This window comes from Triticum dicoccoides, chromosome 7B (genome assembly GCF_002162155.2).
Source record: "Triticum dicoccoides isolate Atlit2015 ecotype Zavitan chromosome 7B, WEW_v2.0, whole genome shotgun sequence".
NCBI classification, from domain to species: Eukaryota; Viridiplantae; Streptophyta; class Magnoliopsida; order Poales; family Poaceae; genus Triticum; species Triticum dicoccoides.
This window is the reverse complement of record NC_041393.1, coordinates 715,516,318-715,528,046: the sequence shown is the minus strand read 5'-3', so window position 1 is coordinate 715,528,046 and position 11,729 is coordinate 715,516,318. Positions and strand designations below refer to the sequence as shown.

Here is an 11,729-nt window from a genome sequence, read left to right as displayed (position 1 = left end):
TAGACCTATAGCGATTCATGCTAGTACAATACACCAATGTGAAATCAAAAGGGCCACACGCTCTGCTTCAAAGTTGGAACCGAAAATCAAAAGAATCATGTGTTTCGTTGTTCTGGTGGCATAGCACAGTATGCAGATGATGTTTATGCTGAAAGTAGCAGAAAAATACATACAAACAATTCTGGAAAAATACAGTAATGTGATTTATTAGACTTATTATAGTAATTCATACATACAGTATAACCATGGTAGGAATTCTTGCTCCCTGGGAGGCAGCATCGCTGGTTCTAGAAGAAGAGTACAATTGTGTAGGCGCAATCACTTTTCATTATAATGTGTTCTGGCCTAGAGACACCAGAGAGGCAATAATGCAGCCTTCTTTTGCTGGTCTCATCCATTCAGCACCATATTTGCTGGGTGGAGCTATGATTTGCGTTAATTGCACAAACTCTCAGCGTTATTGTCTTGAGTTTTCACCTAACTACATTCACAACTTTGACGATGTGAATGTGTGTGGATCCAACATTGCACACGCTTTGCTCAATGATCCTAACCTGCACTCTGTTTCTTGACAAAGTAGCAAACTAGCAACCATAAGGTGCGTTTATTAGACAGTGTATCATGTTTTGTCTCGTTACACAATTACAGACATGGCATACTCCTTCATATGGCATTAAACCATCTATACATGGTTTTCTGGGCTTGAGTGCAGCAACACTGGTTCAGGTATAGTGCACTCTCCATAGTGATCCTGGCAGTTTCATACTTATGCTAGAGATATTACCCACAGCCATCGCATTGCTGCTCATGTATTTTGTCGACGTCCACAACGCTCATCGGCGGTAGAACAAGAAGTTCCTTGATGCCTTCTCTCTCATGGCTGTTACTGTTGCTGGGTACCTGAAGGTTGTCATAATCTGCCCAAGTATTCGTGATAAGTTCAGCTGGACAGAGTGTTTGCTTCGTGATACTCCTGCTGTCTCCAGCAGTTTTTTCTGTAAGAGTTCAGAAGACGGATTCGAAACAGCGAGAAGAGCCAGCTCTAGCACTGTACTTGTTGGATCTGGTCAGGACATGTCGTCGCACAAAGAAAACCTGAATGTGGTGCAGGCCATGTGTAAACTCAACTTCTGGCTGCTCTTCCATGCGATGGCCTGCGGGATGGGATCGCGGCTAGTCATGGTGAACAACGTCAGACAGATAAGGGGCTCCCTTTGGCTACACAAGCAGGGAGACCAGCACCCCGGTGTCTCTCTGGAGTAGCTGGAACTACTCGGGGAGGTTCGGCGCAGGCTACGTCTCCAATCACTTCCTCCAGTCCCGAGGAGTAGGCAGGCCTTTTTCATAGCAGCGACGCCTCTGGTCATGGGTGTAGGCCATGCCGACATCTCCTCTCCTCTGGTTTCCACGCGTAGCTCTACGTCGGCTCTGGTTTTCAAAGGCGCTTCTATGGCAAGGAGTCGCCACAAGGTGAGTTTGCCTTCACCGGTAAGCACTGCTTCGCACTCCCCTTTCTGATTATATGGCATGTATCTGTGTTTTTGGGTCCGCCATAGCATTTTTATAGTTCATCGGAACAAAGAAGTTTTATAGGTGATTTTTATACGCCAGACTGCCGTCTTTTGTAGAGAGTAAATGTATATATATGCAAACGACACTCAGTGTCATGTTAGCATTTGGTATTATAGCATAATGTACTACTCCCTAGTGTAGTGCAAAAAAAAGTTTTACATTATGGGACGGAGGGAGTAGTATATAGCAACATTATAATGGCTACTTCTTGTCTGAATTAATAGTCGAGAAGATGAGTGATACATGTATTATTTAGACAAACACTGCATCTGTTTGTGTTTGTAAGAGAGCACTAACAAGCTCACTCTACTCCTGTCACTTCACTCGTCACCTTGTTTGATGTCCCCTTTAGCTTCCTCTGGTGTTGCGTCCTTCCCGTCGTCTTTCTCCTTTTCTTTCTTCTCCTTTGCTCCGCTTTCTCCTCGGCTTTCTCCGCTTCTGCCTCCTATTCCTCATTCGCCTTCGCCTTTGCCACTGCCGCATCTTGACCTGCTTGAGCGCCTCAATGGGGTCTGATAAACACTAATCAGGGTCCCTCTTCTTCCTCGACATTGGCATCAGGTTCTCTGCCACATCGGTGGGCAACATGTCGGTCTCCTCGAGCAGCTGTTGAATCTCCCCAAACAGACCATGCTCCACGACGTCCACGAAGTTCTTGGCGAGCACCTTGAAGCGCTCGAAGAGGCAATAGGACATCTCGATTTGCTTGTCCATCCTGCCCTGTCGGATTAGCGCCGGGTCCATTTTCTCCTTTTGGTTCGTCGTGAAGTTGATGATTCGCTCATGGCCGGATGCTGTCATAGGCCGTCGATGAAGTTAAGCAGGCCGTCGATGTAGTTCATATTGTGTAATTTAGATTGTGTAATTAATTTGTTCATATTATGTTAGATTTTTTTAGATTTTTTTGTTACTTCATAGATTTATTTGTTAGATTAGATGTGGTGTAATTTAGATATGTAGTTCATATTGTGTAATTAATTTGTTCATATTATGTTAGATTTTTTTCTGTTAGTAGATTTTTTTTGTTAGATTTTTTATGATTTTTGTTAGATTTTGTTAGATTTTTTTAAGATTTTTTTGTAGTTCATAGATTTTTTTTGTTGGATGTGTAGTAATTTAGATGTGTAGTTCATAGATTTTTTATCATATATATGCAAAGATTGAATATGTCAAATTTTTATGATTTTTTTCTGTTCATAGAATCTTTATGATTTTTTTCTGTTGTAATTTTGTTTATAGAATTTTAATGATTTTTTTGTTCATAGTACGTATTTAGAAAAATGAAAAAAATAAGAAGAGAAAGTGTTTAATATAATTAGTTAGAAAAATACTAGTTTATTTTTAATAAGTACTATTTTATTTTATTTATAGTAAGTGCTTCATATATAGTTGAACTAGTTAGTTGATTTAATAAACTACTTTATTTTACTATATATAGAAGTAGTTTGTTTTTAGTAAGTACTACTTTATTTATTTATAGTAAGTGTTTAGTAGTTGAACTAGCTAGTTGATTTAATTAATAAAACTACTTTATTTAACTATATATAGAAGTAGTTCCCGCATCGACGTTGGCGATGTCTATCCCGCATCCTCGTCGTCGTCGACTCGGCGGTGGAGGGTTGCTTGATCAGGGCCATGTTCGGGACTGGGCTCCGCCGGGCTGGTATTGGGAGGTGCTACCTTCCGGGTGGCGTAGGTTGGTGAGGAGGCAGCCCATTGTTGACCCGATCCTTGTTTGGTGGCGGTCGCGTGTGCCAGTGACAGTGCCGAGGCTTCTGGACACCGCGGAGGTGGTACGTCACCGTGTCAGCGAGGAGGACGAGCACGTCCGTCGCTACATGGTTGCATTGGAGGGCAGGTTCGACAATACCTGGCAGGTTCTTCAGGGATCTCACTGGAGCTATGATCCTGTGATGGTTCCTTATCTTTGGGTGTCCACCGCCCGCGTCGATACCCGTCAGGCGCTACGGCTCTAGTTGTATTAGTGATGCTATATTAGTGATACTATTCGACGATGTACGGACACCAAGAGATGATATACTTTTGCTTATAATTATTGAATGCATGCTAATTTGAATACTACTTTATTTTATGATTTGGTTCTGCTTATTTTATGATTTGGTTTTGCTTATTGAATGCTCATATTGGATAAGTTCTCCTTCAATCCCGTGTGCTAGACAATTTGATGTAATAATGCACTCGGGAATGAAAGGAGGAGCTACGTACATCACCGATAGTCAACCCATGATTAATAATCTAGTTTAATATTTGAATTATGAACATAGGCCGGAAATGTCGTACTCGGACGATGAAAACCGCCCGAGGGAGTGCGACTGGTGCCACGACGACCGAGGTATCTGCGACAGGTTCATTGAGCTGGACGAAGATCGCCGCTTTAGCATTAAGCTCGAGGAGACCTTCGATGTTCATACGGTACGCAACCGACGACAATAGTTTTTTTCGTAATTACTCATGACTTCAACTATTTTAATCATGACAATATTTTTCATCTTTTCCAATTCGACTAGCTTATCCCATGCTTTGCAAGACGCTATGTCTTGGAGAGGATGGGTTTTCAAGACCATGAAAGTTTCGAAACCAAAAAAATTATCCTAAGTACCCATCATGGTGTGGATTTTCAAGTAACGCTGTACAATGCTCAGAGTGTAACCCATTTTGGTTGCAAAATTTGGGAAGCACTTTGCAAGATGTATGGTCTTGATGAGGGTATGCTTGTCACCATGGATCTTGGTGATCCTACAATCGAGCAAGAGAGACCTTCGATTTGGGTCCTTGTGGATACTGATGAAGTCATGTACCTAGGGTAGGGTCATGAACCCATCCAGGGTACCCTACCCAAGGACATCATCCTCAGAAGAAGCTACCTTCCAGTCGACCAAGAGAGACTTCACTCGATGAACTCAAGGGCACTCGACGATGAAGGTAGCCACTCGACCATGAAGCTAGTCACTCGACGAGCAGGAGACCTAAAGTCACTCAGTCCGCAACGGTCTGTCATTAGGTAGCTTTTAATAGTCTTCATGACACTTTATGACGGCGTTATCAGTAACCCCCTGTCTTAATGTACTTTAAACCCCGCATAACTGAGGGCCGGAGGGGTCTGGCGAACTCTATATAAGCCACCCCCCTCCTCAGTGTAAAGGGTTCACACCCCTGTAACTCTTATACACAAAAACCAGTCGACCGCCTCTGGGCTCCGAGACGTAGGGCTATTACTTCCTCTGAGAAGGTCCTGAACTCGTTAAACACTCGTGTGTACAACTACTCCATAGCTAGGATCTTGCCTCTCCATACCTACCCCCATTCTACTGTCAGGCTTAGAACCACGACAGTTGGCGCCCACCGTGGGGCAGGTGTCTTAGCGACTTTTTGGAGAAGTTGCAATTTGTCCGATCGCCTTCATCATGGTTTCTGGCGGAGCTCTGGTCGAGGGCCGCGAGATTCGTTTCGGTGCGCTCGCTTTCATCGCCGACGACTCCGCTTGGCTCCAGGAGGCACCACTCGACATCGACGCGCTCCCCGTCCACGGGGAGACGCACTTTCGGGCGTGTGTTCGCGGCGTCCTGCTGCGGCAGCCGTTAACCCCATACCGGTCGACTCCTGCACCGTCCACCCACCGTGTCTCCCGCCAGCGCAAGCGCTCCGGTCGGTCGAGGCTTAAGCGTTGGGTGAGACACGCAGTGGCTCGCCAATCGGCCACCACCCAAGTCGCGGCAATCGAGCCCGACGAATCTCTCTACGGCCTGTTCGATCTATCGACTGGCACCGTAGAGACTGCATCCGAGTGCGACAGCAGTGATCCAGCGGCGGAGGTCCTGATGGTCAACGGGCCTCGTAGCCCTCCCGGTTTTCCCCGCGTCGACGGGATGGACGATGGAGGCGACCCCGCTCAGGCCCACGAAGAATATCAGCCCGAGCCGCTCACTTCTCAGCAAAGGGAAGATCTTCGTCGCCAGAACATGGATGCCCTGCATACTCCCATCGCGGGAGAAACTCCTGAAGCTCGAGCTTTGGAAGAGGCTCGTTTGGCCAACTTGGCTGAACGCAATCGACTGGAGAATCTCCAGCGAGCACTCGACGAGCGTGCGCGTCAACGAGTACCTGACTCCAGTCGACATCAGCTCTTTCCGCAACCGACTCAGGTATACCGAACTCCGATTCAGAATTTAGCAGCTGCAGCTCGTATAGCAGAGTCAATTCAGCCCTCTCAGTCAGAGGCTGGAAGAGGCTTGTTGCAAATCAGAGATTTGCTCCGGGCGGCAGGAGATCAGAATTCAGCTGTGTCGCAATCGCGCAACAGGATTCACAGTCGATCCGTCGCTGCGAATACTGTTCAGTCGGCTCACAGCCCAAGGTCGCCTCCGAGGCGCGCGGGACGTGATGGCCGGCGGGATCATTATGATGACCGATTCGCCCGTGATGATAGGCGTCGAGTGCCCACTCCTCCGAGAAGTGGGTCTAACGCCCATCGGCAGCAAGATGACAGGCGCCAGTTCAGCGTTCGGCGGAGAGCTCCGGTCGACCCCAGGGAACCAGGCTTTGACGCGAGATCCATCATCGTGCAAGGTTTGGTTGACCGGAACAGAGCTCATAGAGGTGGCCATGACAGAGATGCACCACCAGCAGCCGAGTCCATGTTTCAGGTCCAGAATGCTTTAGCAGAGCCATCAGAGCCGCAGTGATACCTCCCAACTTCAGGTTGGCGACTGGGGTAAGTAAGTTCACCGGAGAGTCAAAGCCTGAAACCTGGTTGGAGGACTACCGAGTGGCGGTACAGATTGGTGGCGGTAATGACGAGGTGGCCATGAAGCATTTGCCACTCATGCTAGAGGGTTCGGCCAGAGCATGGTTGAATCAGTTAGCTCCTAGCAGCATTTACACCTGGGAAGATCTTTCCCGAGTGTTCGTCAGGACGTTCGAAGGAACTTGCAAGCGACCGGCCGGATTGACCGAGCTGCAAGTCTGCGTACAAAAGTCGAGTGAAACATTGAGAGATTACATCCAGAGATGGATCACTTTGCATCATACCGTGGAGAATGTGTCGGACCATCAAGCGGTCTATGCTTTCAAGGATGGCGTCAAGAACAGAGAGTTGAGCTTAAAGTTTGGTCGAACCGGAGATATGACCTTGAGTCGAATGATGGAGATTGCCACCAAATACGCTAACGGCGAAGAAGAGGACAGGGTCCGGAGTGGCAAGTATAAGCCGAGTCAATCGGAAAAAGGGAATTCCAGTCGGAAGCAGAAGCGGAAGGCCGAGCCAGCTGCTCCTGGAGAGGCTCTGGCCGTGACTCAGGGCAAATTCAAAGGGAAGCCCAAAGGTTCTTGGAACCCCAAGAAGGTAAAGGATAAAGAGGGGAACGACGTGATGGATCTACCGTGTCACATCCACACGAAGAAAGACGAAGAGGGAAACTTCATTTACCCAAAACATACCACTCGCCAGTGTCGGCTCTTAATTCAGCAGTTCCAAGGAAAACAACCCAAGGACAAGGAGAAGGAGTCGGACCAGGCCGAGGACAAGGAGGACAGTGATGGAGGTTACCCTCACGTCAATTCCACTCTGATGATTTTTGCTGATGTAGAGAGCAAGAGTCGACTGAAAGTGATCAACCGAGAGGTGAATATGGTCGCCCCGGCGACGCGAAGCTATCTGAAATGGTCGCAAACTCCCATTACCTTCGACCAGTCTGATCACCCTACTCACATTGTCACCCCTGGGAGGCAAGCATTGGTGGTCGACCCAGTCGTCGAAGGCACTCGACTGACGAAGGTGTTGATGGATGGCGGCAGTGGATTGAATATATTGTATGCGGAGACGCTCAAGGGAATGGGCATTCCGATGTCCAAGCTCAGCTCCAGCAACATGAGTTTTCACGGAGTCATCCCCGGAAAGAAGGCCGAGTCACTCGGTCAAATAGCTCTGGATATAGTGTTCGGTGACTCGAAACATTTCCGTAAAGAGAAGCTGACATTTGAAGTCGTGGATTTCCAGAGCGCCTACCACGCTATTTTGGGGAGGCTAGCCTACGCCCGCTTCATGGCTCGACCATGTTATGTGTATCTCAAGCTAAAGATGCCTGGCCCCAAAGGAGTGATCACTGTCACCGGCAGTCGAAAGAAGGCAGAAGAGTGTTTCCAGAAAGGCTCGAAGATTGCGGATGACCAGATAACAGTGGTAGAGCTGGAAGGATACAAGAAAAATGCAGATCCGAGTGATTTACTGCGGGCCAAGAAACCTGCCACAGAATCAGCATTCCAGTCGTTAGGGGAGACGAAGCCAGTTCACATCCACCCGACTGACCCAAACGCAGCTCCGACCCACATTTCTAGAACACTCGACTCTAAATAGGAAGAAGCGCTCATCCAGTTCCTCCGTGAGAACTGGGATATCTTTGCATGGAAGCCAGCTGACATGCCGGGTGTTCCCAGGGGGCTGGCTGAGCATCGCCTTAGAGTCGACTCAAAAGCAAAACCTGTTAAAGAACATCTTCGACGGTTCGCCGTTCAGAAGAAAAAAGCCATTGGCGAGGAGGTGGCTCGACTCCTTGCAGCAGAGTTATCCGAGAGGTGTACCAATCCGAGTGGCTCGCCAATGTCGTCATGGTCCCCAAGAAGGACAACTCACTGCGCATGTGCATTGATTTCAAACATATCAATCTGGCCTGCCCGAAAGATCATTTTCCTCTCCCTCGCATCGACCAAATTGTCGACTCGACTGCGGGATGTGAGAGATTGTCTTTTTTAGATGCTTATTCCGGGTATCATCAGATCCGTCTGTATGGACCTGACGAAATAAAAACAGCTTTCATCACCCCATTCGGGTGCTTCTACTATATCACCATGCCATTCGGTCTCAAGAATGCCGGAGCCACATTCATGAGAATGATTCAAAAGTGTTTACTCACTCAAATCAGTCGGAACGTAGAAGCGTACATGGATGATATCGTGGTCAAGTCACGAAAGGGTACCGACCTGTTGACTGACCTAGCTGAAACATTTGCCAATCTCAGGAGGTATGATATCAAGCTCAATCCTTCAAAGTGCACGTTCGGAGTACCTGGCGGAAAGTTACTCGGTTTTCTCGTTTCAGAACGAGGAATCGATGCTAACCCAGAGAAAGTTGGCACCATACTCCGAATGAAACGCCCTGTGTGTGTGCACGATGTCCAGAAGCTTACTGGATGCTTGGCCGCGTTAAGTCGATTCATCTCTCGCCTCGGTGAAAAGGCATTGCCTCTTTACCGACTGATGAAGAAGGCAGACAAGTTCGAGTGGACTCCAGAAGCTGATGCAACATTTGCCGAGCTAAAAGCTCTGCTCTCCACCCAGCCGGTGCTTGCTGCTCCAATCAGCAAAGAGCCTCTGTTGCTTTACATTGCAGCCACAGGACAGGTCGTCAGTACAGTACTTACGGTCGAGCTGGAAGAGGAAGGTAAAACCTTCAAAGTTCAGCGCCCAGTGTACTATCTCTCCGAAGTTTTGACTCCATCGAAGCAAAGATATCCTCATTATAAGAAGCTCGTATATGGGATCTACATGACCATGAAGAAGGTTGCTCATTATTTCTCTGACCACGACATTACAGTCGTCAGCGACGCACCATTGTCAGAGATTCTGCACAATAGAGACGCGACTGGTCGAGTGGCTAAATGGGCGATTGAACTCCTTCCCCTTGATGTCAAATTTGAGGCAAAGAAAGCCATTAAGTCCTAGGCTATAGCAGATTTCCTTGCCGAGTGGACCGAACAACAACAGCCGACTCAAGTTCACTCGGAGCATTGGACCATGTTCTTTGATGGTTCTAAGATGTTAAATGATTCTGGTGCTGGGGTAGTTTTGGTTTCCCCCCGAGGAGATAAACTCAGATATGTGCTCCAGATGCACTTTGATTCCTCCAACAATGAAGCAGAATATGAAGCACTTTTGTATGGGTTGCGCATGGCCATTTCACTCGGCGTCCGTTGCCCTATGGTTTATGGCGACTCAGATTTGGTGGTCAATCAAGTGATGAAGGAGTGGGACGTTAGAAGCTCAGCTATGACTGGATACTGCAATGCAGTGAGAAAGCTGGAGAAGAAATTCGAAGGATTAGAGCTCCATCACATTCCCCGGCTGAAGAATCAAGTAGCCGATGACTTGGCAAAGATAGGTTCCAAGAGGGAAGCCATTCCGAGTGGTGTGTTTTTGGAACATGTTCACTCACCGTCGGTTCAAGAAGATCTTTTCACTGAAGAAGTCCCACAGCCCAGAAGCGCCACAGATCCGACTGAAGTCGAGGTCCCAGCCATGGTCGACTTGATCATGGAAGTTTTAGTCGTCACTCCCGACTGGACAGTACCCTATATCGCCTATATTCTGAGAAAAGAACTCCCTGAGGATGAAGAAGAGGCTCGAGAGATCGTCCGCCGATCCAAAGCCTTCACCGTCATGAGCGGTCAGTTATACAGAGGAAGTGCGACTGGAGTCAGCCAGAAATGCATAACACCAGAGGAAAGTCGAATGATCCTCAACGACATCCACTCGGGGACCTGTGGTCATCATGCGTCTTCTTGGACCATCGTGGCTAAAGCATACCGAGCTGGTTTTTATTGGCCCAGAGCGAATGAAATGGCAAAGGAGGTAGTCGACAAATGTGAAGGATGCCTATTTTACTCCAATATGTCACACAAACCCGCCTCGGCCTTGAAGACCATTCCACTTGTCTGGCCTTTTGCTGTGTGGGGTCTGGATATGGTGGGTCCCTTGAGAACAGGCAGAAGCGGGTTCACCCATGTGCTGGTAGCAGTCGACAAGTTCACCAAGTGGATTGAGGCTAAGCCCATCAAGAACCTCGACGCCAGCACTATTGTCAGCTTTATCAGGGAATTAATATTCAGATATGGAGTCCCTCACAGCATCATCACCGACAACGGGTCAAACTTTGATTCCGAAGAATTCAGAGCTTTCTGCACATCTCAAGGCACACGAGTCGACTATGCCTCAGTCGCTCACCCACAGTCGAATGGACAGGCAGAACGAGCCAACGGCTTGATTCTCAAAGGATTGAAACCCCGTTTGATGCGCGATCTCAAGCATGCAGCTGGTGCATGGGTCAACGAACTTCCTTCAGTACTTTGGGGGTTAAGGACCACGCCCAATCGGTCGACTGGAAGGACTCCGTTCTTCTTGGTCTACGGAGCCGAGCCAGTCTTGTCGAGTGACCTTCTCCACAATGCCCCTCGGGTCGAGCTCTACACCGAAGCTGAAGCAGAACAAGCCCGACATGATGCAGTCGACCTTCTGGAAGAAGAAAGAGAGATGGCTTTGATCCGGTCGACCATTTACCAGCAAGACTTGCGTCGCTTCCATGCCAGAAATGTGAGGAGTCGAGCCTTCCAAGAAGGAGATTTGGTTCTCCGAGTGGATCAGCAAAAACCACACAAGCTCGCTCCTACTTGGGAAGCTCCCTTCATCGTCACCAAGGTTCTCCACAGTGGAGCATACCGTCTCTACAACATCGAGCATCAGATCGACGAGCCCCGAGCTTGGAACGCGGAGCTTCTCCGCCCCTTTTACACTTAAGTTTTTCACTCGGACGAGTTGTAATAAAAATACTTCTGTAGTTTATTTATCAAAGACAAGAGCTTTATAGTTTTCCCAGTAATTGTTATTACTTTTGTCCACATAAAGCGATCCCCCAGTGGGTGGCTTGGCCGCGAATCCGATTCGCCTGAGTCTGTAAAAAAAATCCTACCGAGTGGTAAGTCAGCCTTCCACTCGGAGGCTTAGCTGCGAAATCCGTTTCGCCTAAGTTGAATAAAATCCTACCGAGTGGAGAGCAAACCTCCCGCTCGGGGGCTTAGCTACAGTCCAAGTACTCGCCTAAGTTGAATAAAATCCTACCGAGTGGAGAGCGAACCTCCCACTCAGGGGCTTAGCTGCAGCCCAGTGCTCGCCTAAGTTTCTGAAAATCCTACCGAGTGGAGAGCAAACCTCCCACTCGGGGGCTTAGCTGCAGTCCTAGTACTCGCCTAAGTTGAATAAAATCCTACCGAGTGGAGAGCGAACCTCCCACTCGGGGGCTTAGCTGCAGCCCAGTGCTCGTCTAAGTTTCTGAAAATCCTACCGAGTGGAGATCGAACCTCCCACTCGGG

The 11,729-nt window shown here is 48.2% G+C and overlaps 1 pseudogene; it reads left to right on the top strand.

The window, feature by feature from the left end:
* Positions 1-550: 550 nt before the first annotated feature.
* Positions 551-2,431, top strand: LOC119341280 (annotated as a pseudogene).
* Positions 2,432-11,729: the final 9,298 nt, after the last annotated feature.